An 11906-nucleotide genomic window follows, 5' to 3' on the forward strand; every position below is an offset into this window, starting at 1 on the left:
ATGGGTTTTCTCCAGTTGAGGCTGCAGTGCACGGGCTTCTCACTGCAGTGCCTTCTCTTGTTTTGGAGCACAGGCTCTGGAGTGTGCAGGCTTCAGGAGTGGTGGTCCCGGGCTCTAGAGCACAGGCTCAGTAGTTGTGCCGCATGGACTTAGTTGCTTTGAGGGATCTTCCTGGACCTGGGGTGGAACCGTGCACCCTACATTGGCAGGCACATTCTTCTCCACTGTACTAGGAGGAGTCCTCAACATTATTTTATACTAGTTCAAAAAAATAAAAAGTAGTGTAAGCATAAAGTAACATACAAAAGACTTTAACTACAATCTCTATAAAATACCTATATTTAAAAATAATATGAGGGCTTCCCTGGTAGCAAAGTGGTAAAGGACCCTTTGGTCAGTGCAAGAGACATGGCTTTGATCCCTGCTCCGGTACAATCCCATATGCCAAGGGTAACTAAACTCATGAGCCTCAATTTCTGAGCCAGGCTCTAGAGCCCAGAAGGTGAAACCACTGAAGCCAGCCTCCTCTAGAGCCTATGCTGCAAGAAAAGAGAAGCCCCAACAATGCCCACACACTGCAACTAGAGAGTGGCCACCACACAGAACTAGATAAAAACCACTGCAGCAATGAAGAGCCAGTACAGCAAATAAATATATTTAAAACACAGTAATATGTTTTAATCCTTAATGTTAGGTATCCAGTTATTAACAAAAGCCAAAGTTTATCTTTTTGTTCCATGAACAAAATATTGCATTGAAATTAGGAAAGTTGGGGAATTTCCTGGAAGTCAAGTGGTTAAGTACTCATATTTTATTGCAGGGTTTCAGGTGCAATTCCTACTCAGGGAACTAAGACTCCACTAGCTGCAACATGTGGCCAGAAAATAAAGTAAAAAAAACCCAAAAAAACAAAAAATGTTTATTTCATAGTTTCAATTAGATGGTATAATGAAACATACCCTAGCCCCGAAGTCCCTTTCTGAATTTTCCATTCCATTCCCAAATCCTTAAGATTTTCAAGGATGCTCAATTACTTTTAAATGTACTACACAAAGTCAGAACTGATTTCCCCTTAGTGGTCTCTATCCATATTTTACAACATACTGTGCATGTTAATACCTGACGTCCACCTGCAGCTTCCTTACCCTGGTTGACAGAGAGCAGACAGCACATCCAGATGGGCCCTAGCAATCCTTGCTGCCCAACAGCACTGAGACCCTGTCTCCAACCCGTGGGTGTGAAGCCCTGCCCAGGGTGGTGCCCAGGGGAGCCTCCTCACAAGGTCCTGGTCACAGGGTCATGGGGAGATGGGATCTAAGTGAGGACGACAGACCCTGACGGAAGGTGTCTGGTTGAGTGTGCATGTAAAGGTGTGAGACAGGATACTCCAGAGTCAGACAAGATTAGTGAGTCCAAAGACGGGTATTTCAGGAAGGACAGACTGAGAATCAACTGAAAATACAGTAAGAAATACTTCTTACCTGAGAAATAGCCATTCCTGACTGTTTTTTCCTCTTCCTCCTCTTCTAGGCATCCTGGGGCAACAGGAAGCTTCAGAGGGGGTGTCAAGAAAGTGGAAAACATGCTGTTTAATGCTTAGAGTCAACACAGCCCCTTCCTGTGTCCCAACCACACACACAGGGAGGACCTCACCATGTGGAACAGACAGTTCTCTGTCACGCGCTGTCTCAGGAGGGACGCAGGACAGTCAACTCTGGCACAGAATCCAACACAGGCACTTTCCCACACTTTCCCTGGCATCACACTCCCCTCGTCGTGAGGCCTCATGTACACAGCAGCAGGGGGCACCTCAGCTACCCTGAAACCCTTTTCACTGCCTCTTCTCCAGTACAGCTGAACAAGAGGGCTAAAGAGCAGAGACTATTGGGCGTGGGCATCACAACAGAAACACACCCAAGCCGTAAATCCAAGAACACTGAGCATTCAGAATGGAGACCAAGAACCTGGTCCTCTTGGGAAAACCTGGCAGCAATGGCGAATGAGGGATGGTTGGTAAAGAAGTCACAAGAGAAAGGTCCCATCTCACTGGCTCCTCTTCTCCGTGCTCACAGCTCACTGCCAGATACTTCAGGTCATTAAGGGGGTGTGCGGTTGTTGGATGGGGAGATGTCTCCTTCATATGCCTTTAACTTGCATACCTTCTGGCCACTCTAGCCACAGTAGTAAACTCAGCATCCCCTGCTCTGAGTAGATGAACTGCTAGAAAGCAAAGCTGCTGTCCAAGATGGCAAACGGTCCCTGGATGGACAGAGGTTAGAAGACCTGGGGGCTGCAGTGAGCAGACACAGCAGACTAAAATAAGGTGGCACTTCAAGACACTAGATCTATTGGGCTTTTCAGGATTCCTCACATCTTTTTGTTATTGAGTAATTAAGTGAACATGGGGTAAGGATCAATTAGACTTGAAATGTCTAGAACAGATATAGCAACCACTATCACCTACCCTATCTCCTCTGTCTCCTCTGAGAATTCTTCAGCTGAACCCACATTCCCAGTCCTCACCCCCAGAGTGAGATGCTGCAAGCATGCTGCGAGGAAGAGGAATATGGGGCATCCTTCAGTGAAGGGAAAAAAGGAAAGATTACAAATAATTAAGGAAGAAGGGCATCTCTGATGAATGTGATATAGAAGCAGTAAATCTGGTTAATGTGACAGCAAATTTCAGAAGGAAATGGGGAGACCTCTCTGGCCTAGACCTGAAGGAACATAAAGAGCAAGAGCCACGGTGATGTAATGACCAAGGGTAGAAGAAAAAACTAAGATCTGAGACAGAGAAGGTTTTGTTGTCTATGAACAAGGATTAAGTGAATGTGACCAGGACAGACAGACCAGCTTCCAGGATGAGGCTGGAGACACTGGCAGAGACCTGAGGGTGACAAAGGGCTGTAGAGCCACCTGAGGAGTCAGGATGCTGCCCTGAGGACACGGGGAAGCAAGTGGAGGTGGGAGGCATCGCTTCATATTGACCTTTATTCACAGAAGACGGCTCATGATTGTCTCTCTGACTCTGAGCCTATGTTCCTGCCTCCATCCTACTGTTGTCCTTGTTGCATTGTGGAAAACTGATGTATTTCAAATTCTAAGGACAAGCGGCAACTTCCTCCAAGAACTGCCACACACAGTCACACACCCAATTTGGCCATCATTTCAGGGGTCACTGCTGCTCACCTTCTGGAGTTGAGGAAACATCATCAGATCAACTCATAGCTCACTAGTCACCAGACCACATAAAAGAGAGGAAAATGGACCATCATACTGCCTGCTGAAATTAGGTCTTGATTCAATAAAAATTATCACTGACATCCTTACTAAGTGCTCATCAAAATAGTCTATAACTATTTATTAGTTACCAAAAAACATATCCAAAATATAACATAAAGAGAAGACAGCAAAAGGGCCTCAAATAAACATGAAACAAACCTAAAGTTAATCAGCTTATTAAAATTTTTTCCTTGAATAATTCTGGTGCAAAGTGAAAAAAAAAAACTGTTAATATAGCATATATTTAGAAAAGAATGACTCGAACTAATTATAGGAGACCACGAAATCTTATCAGAAGCAAATAGTTGTTGAAAAGAAAGTAGGTACCAAATGAACTAATTGTTAACCCAAGCTACAAAAAGAATTAAATGTAAACAAAGGAGAAAGCAAAAAGCAAAACCATCAATAAGAGCATGTTTAAAGTTCCTTGAAAAGGTACCATGTAGTAACAGAGTCTGTCAATTCTTAGACCACTTCTCCTCTCCCACAACCTCTACTCCACACCAGGAAAAGGGAAGCGGGTGACCCACCTCTGAGAGTCAAGTCACTGCCTTAGCCCCCACCTCAACAGACTCTGCACATGGATGTTATCTTTCAATACAAATAATAATAACACCCACAAGCCTTACAGAAAGTTTAGAAATTCTCATCCTCCTCTGTATAATTTAAAGGAAGAAGATTTAAATTTATTAGACTGTAAAGCTAAAAAATCAATGTATCACATCTTAATTCTTTATCCAACCAATTCAGCACTCGTCTGGATCTAGTCCCCTCCCCCACCTGCACACTAGTTGTTTCCACCTCATTTGGTTTATCTGTTTCCCTATTTCTTTCTCTGTCTCCCTTCCTCTTCCCCCCTGCTCTCCGGCTGTGCCTGTCCTCCTCTCTACTTCTTCCCTGACTCCCATCCTACCTCTCTCTGCCATTTGTTCCCCATAAAGGTGCTTACTCTCCAACCTCCCTGATAATCCAAAATCTCCCTGTATTTCTGCCTTTCTTCCTCCATCTCTGCCTTCCCTTCCTCTGAACTCTCTGGTACCTCCAAGTGCAAAGCTTCATTTCAGCTCAATTTCTTTCTCAGCTCCTTGAATTATTCAGTTCAGTTCAATTGCTCAGTCGTGTCGGACTCTTTGCGACCCCATGGACTGCAGCAAGCCAGACTTCCCTGTCTATCATTAACTCCCTGCGCTTCCCTGGTGGCTCAGAGGGTTAAGCGTCTGCCTGCAATGCAGGAGACCCAGGTTCGATTCCTGGGTCAGGAAGATCCCCTGGAGAAAGAAATGGCAACCCACTCTTTCCCAGCATCAGGGTCTTTTCTAAAGTGTCAGCTCTTTGCAACAACTGGCTAAAGTATTGGAGCCTCAGCATCAATTCTTCAAATGAATATTCAGGACTGATTTCCATTAGGATTAAGTGGTTTTATCTCCTTGCAGTCCAAGGGACTCTCAAGAGTCTTCTCCAACACCAGACTTCAAAAGCATCAGTTCTTTGGTGCTCAGCTTTCTTCACAGTCCAACTCTCACATCCATACATAACTACTGGAAAAATCATAGCTTTGACTATATAAACCTTCGTCTGAAAATTAATATCTCTACGTTTTAATATGCTGTCTAGGTTGGTCATAGCTTTTCTTTCAAGGAGCAAGTGTCTTTTAGTTTCATGGCTGCAGTCACCGTCTGCAGTAATTTTGGAGCCCAGGAATATAAAGTGCATCGCTGATTCCATTCACTAGTAGTCCCCTTTCTCTGCCAGCAGGATATTGTCTGTAGGTCAAGGTTCCAAATCTTGTATCCCCTTTGCGGGGTCTCTGTGCGAACTGCCTCTCCACTGTCACCTTCTTTGGGACGGCTGATTTACAGCCCTTCTCCCTTGAAGGCTATAGAAGAGGGCGGCAGAGGATGAGATGGTTAGATAGCATCCCTAGACTCAACACCCGGAGAAGGCAATGGCGACCCACTCCAGTACTCTTGCCTGGAGAAGCCCATGGACGTAGGAGCCTGGTAGGCTACAGTCCATGGGGTCGCTAAGGGTCGGACATGACTGAGGGACTTCACTTTCACTTTTCACTTTCATGCATTGGAGAAGGAAATGGCAACCCACTCCAGTATTCTTGCCTGGAGAATCCCAGGGACAGAGGAGCCTGTTGGCCTGCTGTCTATGGGGTCGCACAGAGTCAGACATGACTGACGCGACTTAGCAGTAGCAGCAGCAGACTCAACACCACCTCCCTATGTTGCACACCTTTAACTAAACGGAGACCCTGCTGTTCTCTAAGCTTCTCTCCTTTACCCACCGTTACCGTCAAGGCTTATGCTCTATCATGTTGCTATCTCTTCCCAAGTTCCTCACCAATCCGCTCTGCTGCCATCGTTTCTCCATCATGCTTTCTTCAATTTCTAATTCTCTCAGAGTCGCTCTCTCTGCTTCTCCTAACCCTCCTGGCCTCCTATTTGCAGGGATGGCGACTGATTAAAAAGCCCCCACCCGCAAGAGACACATTCCAGCGGGTAGTATTTGGGACACAGAACCATAGGTGTCACATGGCTGGCCCAGGCCACCTCCCCCCACACGGAGTCGAGGTAACGCGCTAAGGAATGACTGAGGGGCAGAATTACCGGCCTGATGAGACGCGATGACTGAACGGCTGGGAGCGCGTGGGGCTCATGAGCGGGACGGGCTCTCCAGAATCCCAGGACCGGGGAAAGAACCCGGCCTCTCCGGTAGCGGGGGCCGGCGCGGCCTCCAGGGGCCGAGAGGGCGAGCCTGGGGACAGCGGAGCGAATAAACCCACATCGTCCAAAAGAATTTCACGTGGTGCAGGAAGGGTAGAGGAGTCACTGAACTCAGAAATTGGTTTTAAGCAGGAAAGAGGTGGGAAACGAAGCGTCTCAGACCAAACGCAGGCATCCGTTTCAGAGCGAGTTGAAAGCAAAATGGAGGCGCCTCTTCGCCACACAGGGACATCTGAATTTGCTTGGGGTGGTGGGACGACCGCGGGAATTTAGGTTCAGTAGCGACCCTCAACTCACATTACAGAGGAAAGCTAACAACCAGAAGAAAATTTGAAAGGAAAGACAGAAACTCAATTTTGGCTGAGAGCTCCGCTCTCTCCTCTCCGATTACGGGTGTGTGACGCTGTGCGCACGCGCAGTGAAAAGCCGTAGCGGCCTGGAGGCGGGGCCGAGGGGAGCCAGCGCTCAGGGGCGCGGGCTGGAGAGAAATCAGGCCTTGCGTGAGGCCAGTGGGAGGGTGAGGCGGCCGGGGTCTCACTGCAGTCAGTAAATGAAAAGACGGCCTGCTCCTTGAGAGGAAAGGTATCATAAAAGTAGACAGTGTATTTTAAAGCAAAGGCATCACTTTGCAAACGAAGGTCCCTAATGTCCAAGCTATTGTTTTTCCAGTAGCGGGTACAGATGTGAGAGTCGGTCCATAAACAAAGAAGAGCAAAGAATTGGTGCTTTTGGATTGTGGGGATAGAGAAGACTTTAGACAGTCCCTTGGACTGCGAGGAGTTCAGTACTGGGTGTTCATTGGAAGGACTGATGTTGAAGCTGAAACTCCCAATACTTTGGCCACCTGATGCAAAGAGCTGACTCATTTGAAAAGACCCTGATGCTGGGAAAGATTGAGGACAGGAGGAGAAGGGGGCGACAGAGGAGGAGAAGGGGGCGACAGAGGATGAGATGGTTGGATGGCATCACCGACTCATAGACATGAGTTTGGGTAGACTCCGGGAGTTGGTGATGGAAAGGGAGGCCTTGCAAGCTGCGGTTCATGGGGTCACAAAGAGTCAGACATGACTGAGTGACTGAACCAAACTGTTGGATCATTGTAAAAGCAAAAGAGTTCCAGAAAACTATCTACTTCTGCTTTATTGACTATGCCAAAGCCTTTGATTGTGTGGATCACAACAATCTCAGAAAAATTCTTCAAGAGATGGGAATACCAGACCACCTGACCTGCCTCTTGAGACAGCTGTATGCAGGTCAGGAAGCAACAGTTAGAACTGGATATGGAACACCAGACTGGTTGCAAATAGGGAAAGGAGTACACGAAGACTGTATTTTATCACCCTGCTTACTTAACTTATATGAAGACTACATCATGAGAAATCCTGGACTGCATGAAGCACAAGCTGGAATCAAGATTGCCAGGAGCTGCTGCTGCTGCTAAGTTGCTTCAGTCCTGTCTGACTCTGTGTGACCCCACAGATGGCAGCCCACCAGGCTCCACCGTCCCTGGGATTCTCCAGGCAAGAACACTGGAGTGGATAGCCATTTCCTTCTCCAATGTGTGAAAATGAAAAGTGAAAGTGAAGTCGCTCAGTCGTGTCCGGCTCTTAGCAACCCCATGGACTGCAGCCTACCAGGCTCCTCTGTCCATGGGATTTTCGAGCCAAGAGTACTTGAGTGCATTGCCATTGCCTTCTCCGATTGCCAGGAGAAATGTCAATAATCTCAGATATGCAGATGACACCAGCCTTATGTCAGAAAGCAAAGAACTGAAGAGCCTTTTGATGAAAGTGAAAGAGGAGAGTGAAAAAGTTGGCTTAAACTCAACATTCCGAAAACTAAGATCATGGCATCTGGTCCCATCACTTCATGGCAAATAGATGGGGAAACATTGCAAACAGTGGCAGACTTTATTTTCCTGGTCTCCAACATCACTGCAGATGGTGACTGCAGCCATGAAATTAAAAGACGCTTGCTTCCTAGAAGAAAAGTTATGACTAGCCTAAACAGCACATTAAAAAGCAGAGCCATTTCTTTGCCAACAAAGATCTGTCTAGCCAAAGCTATGGTTTTTCCAGTAGTCATGTATGGATGTGAGATTTGGACTATAAAGAACACTGAGTACCAAAGAATTCATGCTTTTGAACTGTGGTGTTGAAGAAGACTCTTGTGAGTCCCTTGGAATGCAAGGAGATCCAAAGAGTTCATCCTAAAGGAAATCAGACCTGAATATTCATTGGAAGGATTGATGCTGAAGCTGAAACTCCAATACTGTGGCTACCTGATGAGAAGAACTGATTCATTTGAAGAGACTCTGATGCTGGGAACGATCGAAGGCAGGAGGAGGAGGAGGGGATGTCAGAGGATGAGATGGTTGGATGGCACCACCGACTTGATGGCCATGAGTTTGACAAGCTCCAAGAGTTGATGATGGACAGGGAAGCCTGGCATGCTGCAGTCCATGGGGTCGGAAAGAGTCGGACACTACTGAGTGACTAAACTGAACAACTTGGAAGTCTACCATGATTCAACTAGAAAGCTTCAGCAGTTAAACATTTTCATAAGACTTCAGCGTATGGCTTCATCTGTCTCAACATCCAAACCAAACTTTGGGTGTGGTTCCACCTTCTTTTTTCAGTGACTGCAAAGTAACAAGAACCAACATGTTGGGAACTGAATATATGAAATTTATAGTTAACAAAAAAAATTCCCATCATATAGTGTGGATTGTAAAGTATTTCTGGATCTTCCCTGGTGCTCAGTGGTATGGAATCCACCTGTCAAGGAGGAAACATGGGAGAGATCCCTGGTCTGGGAAATTCCTACATGTTTTGTAGATATCCCATGAGCCAATAACAAGTGAATAATAAAAAATATTTCAGAATGCTCCCAGCTCACTTTAACCTTATTTCCAAAGTTTTTTATTTCCTAATTTTTGCACAGTTATTATTCCTATTTTCACTTCATGTAAATTAGGCACATGCTATTAGTTTCATTTTGGCACAAGAGGACTCAGGAAATATAACTGCACTGTTATGTACAGAGTGTGGAAAGAATAACTCAAGTGAAAATTATTAGAATATAATCCCAAAGTTGGCTATTGTTTGATTTAATTATGAAAAGAAATTCTTCTTTCAACCTTGAGAGCCTTTGGTGCGTTGCTAGTTTCTGTTATGAAGTACTGAGATGGCGAAAACTGTGTTGTTGGAAGAAACAGGATCCATTCAGGGTTATGGGGAAAATTACACAAACTTTATTAGAGCACAAGGCTTATGATACATTCTGAAGAAAACAACGGTACAACAGAAATGGCAGCTATCAATGATGAAACAGATACACACACATAATTTTCTGGTTCTTTTGACTCAAGTTTCTTCACAATAGCTTTCCACAAATATTGTATTAGTGGTTTATCTCCAGGGTATATGTTCTTAGATACCTAAAGAGTGAGTAGTAATTATCACAACTGCCATAAAATTTGCATTTCTAAGTATAAAATATTTGGTGAAAACCGAGATACAGAGAGTACCTAAAAGCCTTGCCACATATTCTACACTGGTAAGGTTCTCTCTAGTATGGATAAACTGATGAATGGTGAGATGTGATCCCGAGTTAAGGTTTACATACTCATGTCACTTGTCAGCGTTCTCTACAAAATTAGTTCTTTACTGAAACCTGACTTCAGATTGTTGCCTAAAAACCCTGACACATTTATTATTACATTGATACAGTTTTTATCTAGTGTGAATATTCTCAAGAAGCTTAAGGTGTAAACAAAAAGCCTGGCCACACTGATAACATTTGGAAGGTCTCTCGAGTATGCATCGCCTGATATCTTTAGGCCTGAATGGCACCTGAAGGAATAATGAATTTTCCTGATGAAGGGAATGATTGCCCATTACTGAAATCCTGGCCACAGACATATGATTTCTTCCACTGGAGGGATTGATTGTGCTCTGAATGTACGGATTCTTGCCAGTAGGTATTTTCTCATGTTTTGTAAAAAACTGAACACCTTCCAAAAGACTTACCACATGCACTACGTGCGTAAGATTTCAATTCACATTAATTACCTGAGGATCAGTTAGGTCTGAATACAAAATCAAAACTTTACCACATCTACCACATTCATGCAGTTTTCCTCCAGTTTGACTTTTCTGAAGGCCTAAAACTTCATATACTTTACTTCATTCACTACATTTGTAAGTTTTCACTGCACTACTGACTCTCAGATGATCTGCAAAGTCATTCCTTGTGACTGCAGGCTTTGTCATACAAATCCCATTTATGTGGCTTCTCTCCTGTATGAACGGCCGAATGGTCAGTTATGGCTGAACGTGAACTAGAAACTTTGCCATGTTCATTTTTATGCTTTCAATAGAGTATGAATTCTCTGATGAATTATAAGGCCTGAACTAAGATTAAAGGCTTTGCCATACTCATTACATTTGCACTAAAATGTTTCTCACAATTCTTCCATTTGTAACAGTTTTCTCCACTATGATTTATCTGATGCTTCTTATGATGGTCATTTCAAGTAAAGCACATACATCACATTTCTATGCTTTCTCTCCTGTACGAACAGCCTGATGGTGAGCTAAGTAAGACTGACTGTCCATTAAAATGTTTGTCACCATTGTTTCAATTGTAAGGTTTCTCTCCAACATGAATTTTCTGATGAACCGTAAGGTTTGCATTTAGATTACAAGCCTTGACATTGAGATCATATTTATGTGTTTTCTCTCCAGTATGAATTCATCTCCAGATGAATCCCAAGTTGTGCACATCAAGTAAAGCATCAGCCACAAACATTTATATGGTTTCTCTCCAGTATGAATTTTGGATAAACTGCAAGCTTACCAATATGACTAAAGGCCTTGTCACAGACAACACATTCATATGCTTTCTCTCCAATATGAATTCCCCGATGAATTGCAAGGTTTGCAGTTTGACTAAAGGCCTTGCCACATACATCACATTTATATGGTTTTTCTCAAATATTAGTTCTCCAATGAACAGCAAAGTAACAGCTGGAATTGAAGACTCTGCCTCATAGATACATTTCTTTGCTTTTCTCTTGTATGAACTGCCTGATGAAGAGATAAGGATGACTGTGCACTAAAAGCTCTGTCACCATTGTTAATTTGTAATGTTTCTCTGCAGTATGAATTCTTTGATGAAATGCAAGGGCTGATTTGAAACTAAAGACCTTGCCACATACATCACATTTATATGCTTTCTATCCAGTATGAATTTTCTGATGAGATGTAAGGCTTCCTTTTACTCTAAAGGCCTTGCCACATACATCACATTTGTATGGTTTCTCATCTGAATGAATTTTCTGATATGTGAGGCTTCCATTTAAACTAAAGGCCTTGCCACATATATCATATTTATATGGTTTCTCTCCAGAATGAATTTTCCAATGAGTTGCAAGGCTTCCATTTATGGTAAAGGCCTTACCACATACATCACATTTATATGGTTTCTCTCCAGTATGAATTTTCTGATGCGATGTAAGGGTTCCGTTTACTCTAAAGGCCTTGCCACATACATCACATTTATATGGTTTCTCAACAGTATGAATTTTCTGATGCGATGTAAGGGTTCTGTTTACTCTAAAGGCCTTGCCACATACATCACATTTATATGGTTTCTCTCCAGTATGAATTTTCTGATGAGATGTAAGGCTGCCATTTACTCTAAAGGCCTTGCCACATACATCACATTTATAGTGTTTCTCTCCAGTATGAACCCTCTGATGAACTGCAAGTTGCGTGCTTTGAGTATAGCCACAGCCACATACATCATATTTATATGGTTTCTCTCCAGTATGAAGGATCTGATGAACTGCATGGCTTTCTTTGTTAGTAAACACCCGTCCACACACGT

Source organism: Bubalus bubalis, chromosome 18 (genome assembly GCF_019923935.1).
Source record: "Bubalus bubalis isolate 160015118507 breed Murrah chromosome 18, NDDB_SH_1, whole genome shotgun sequence".
In the NCBI taxonomy this organism is placed as follows: Eukaryota; Metazoa; Chordata; class Mammalia; order Artiodactyla; family Bovidae; genus Bubalus; species Bubalus bubalis.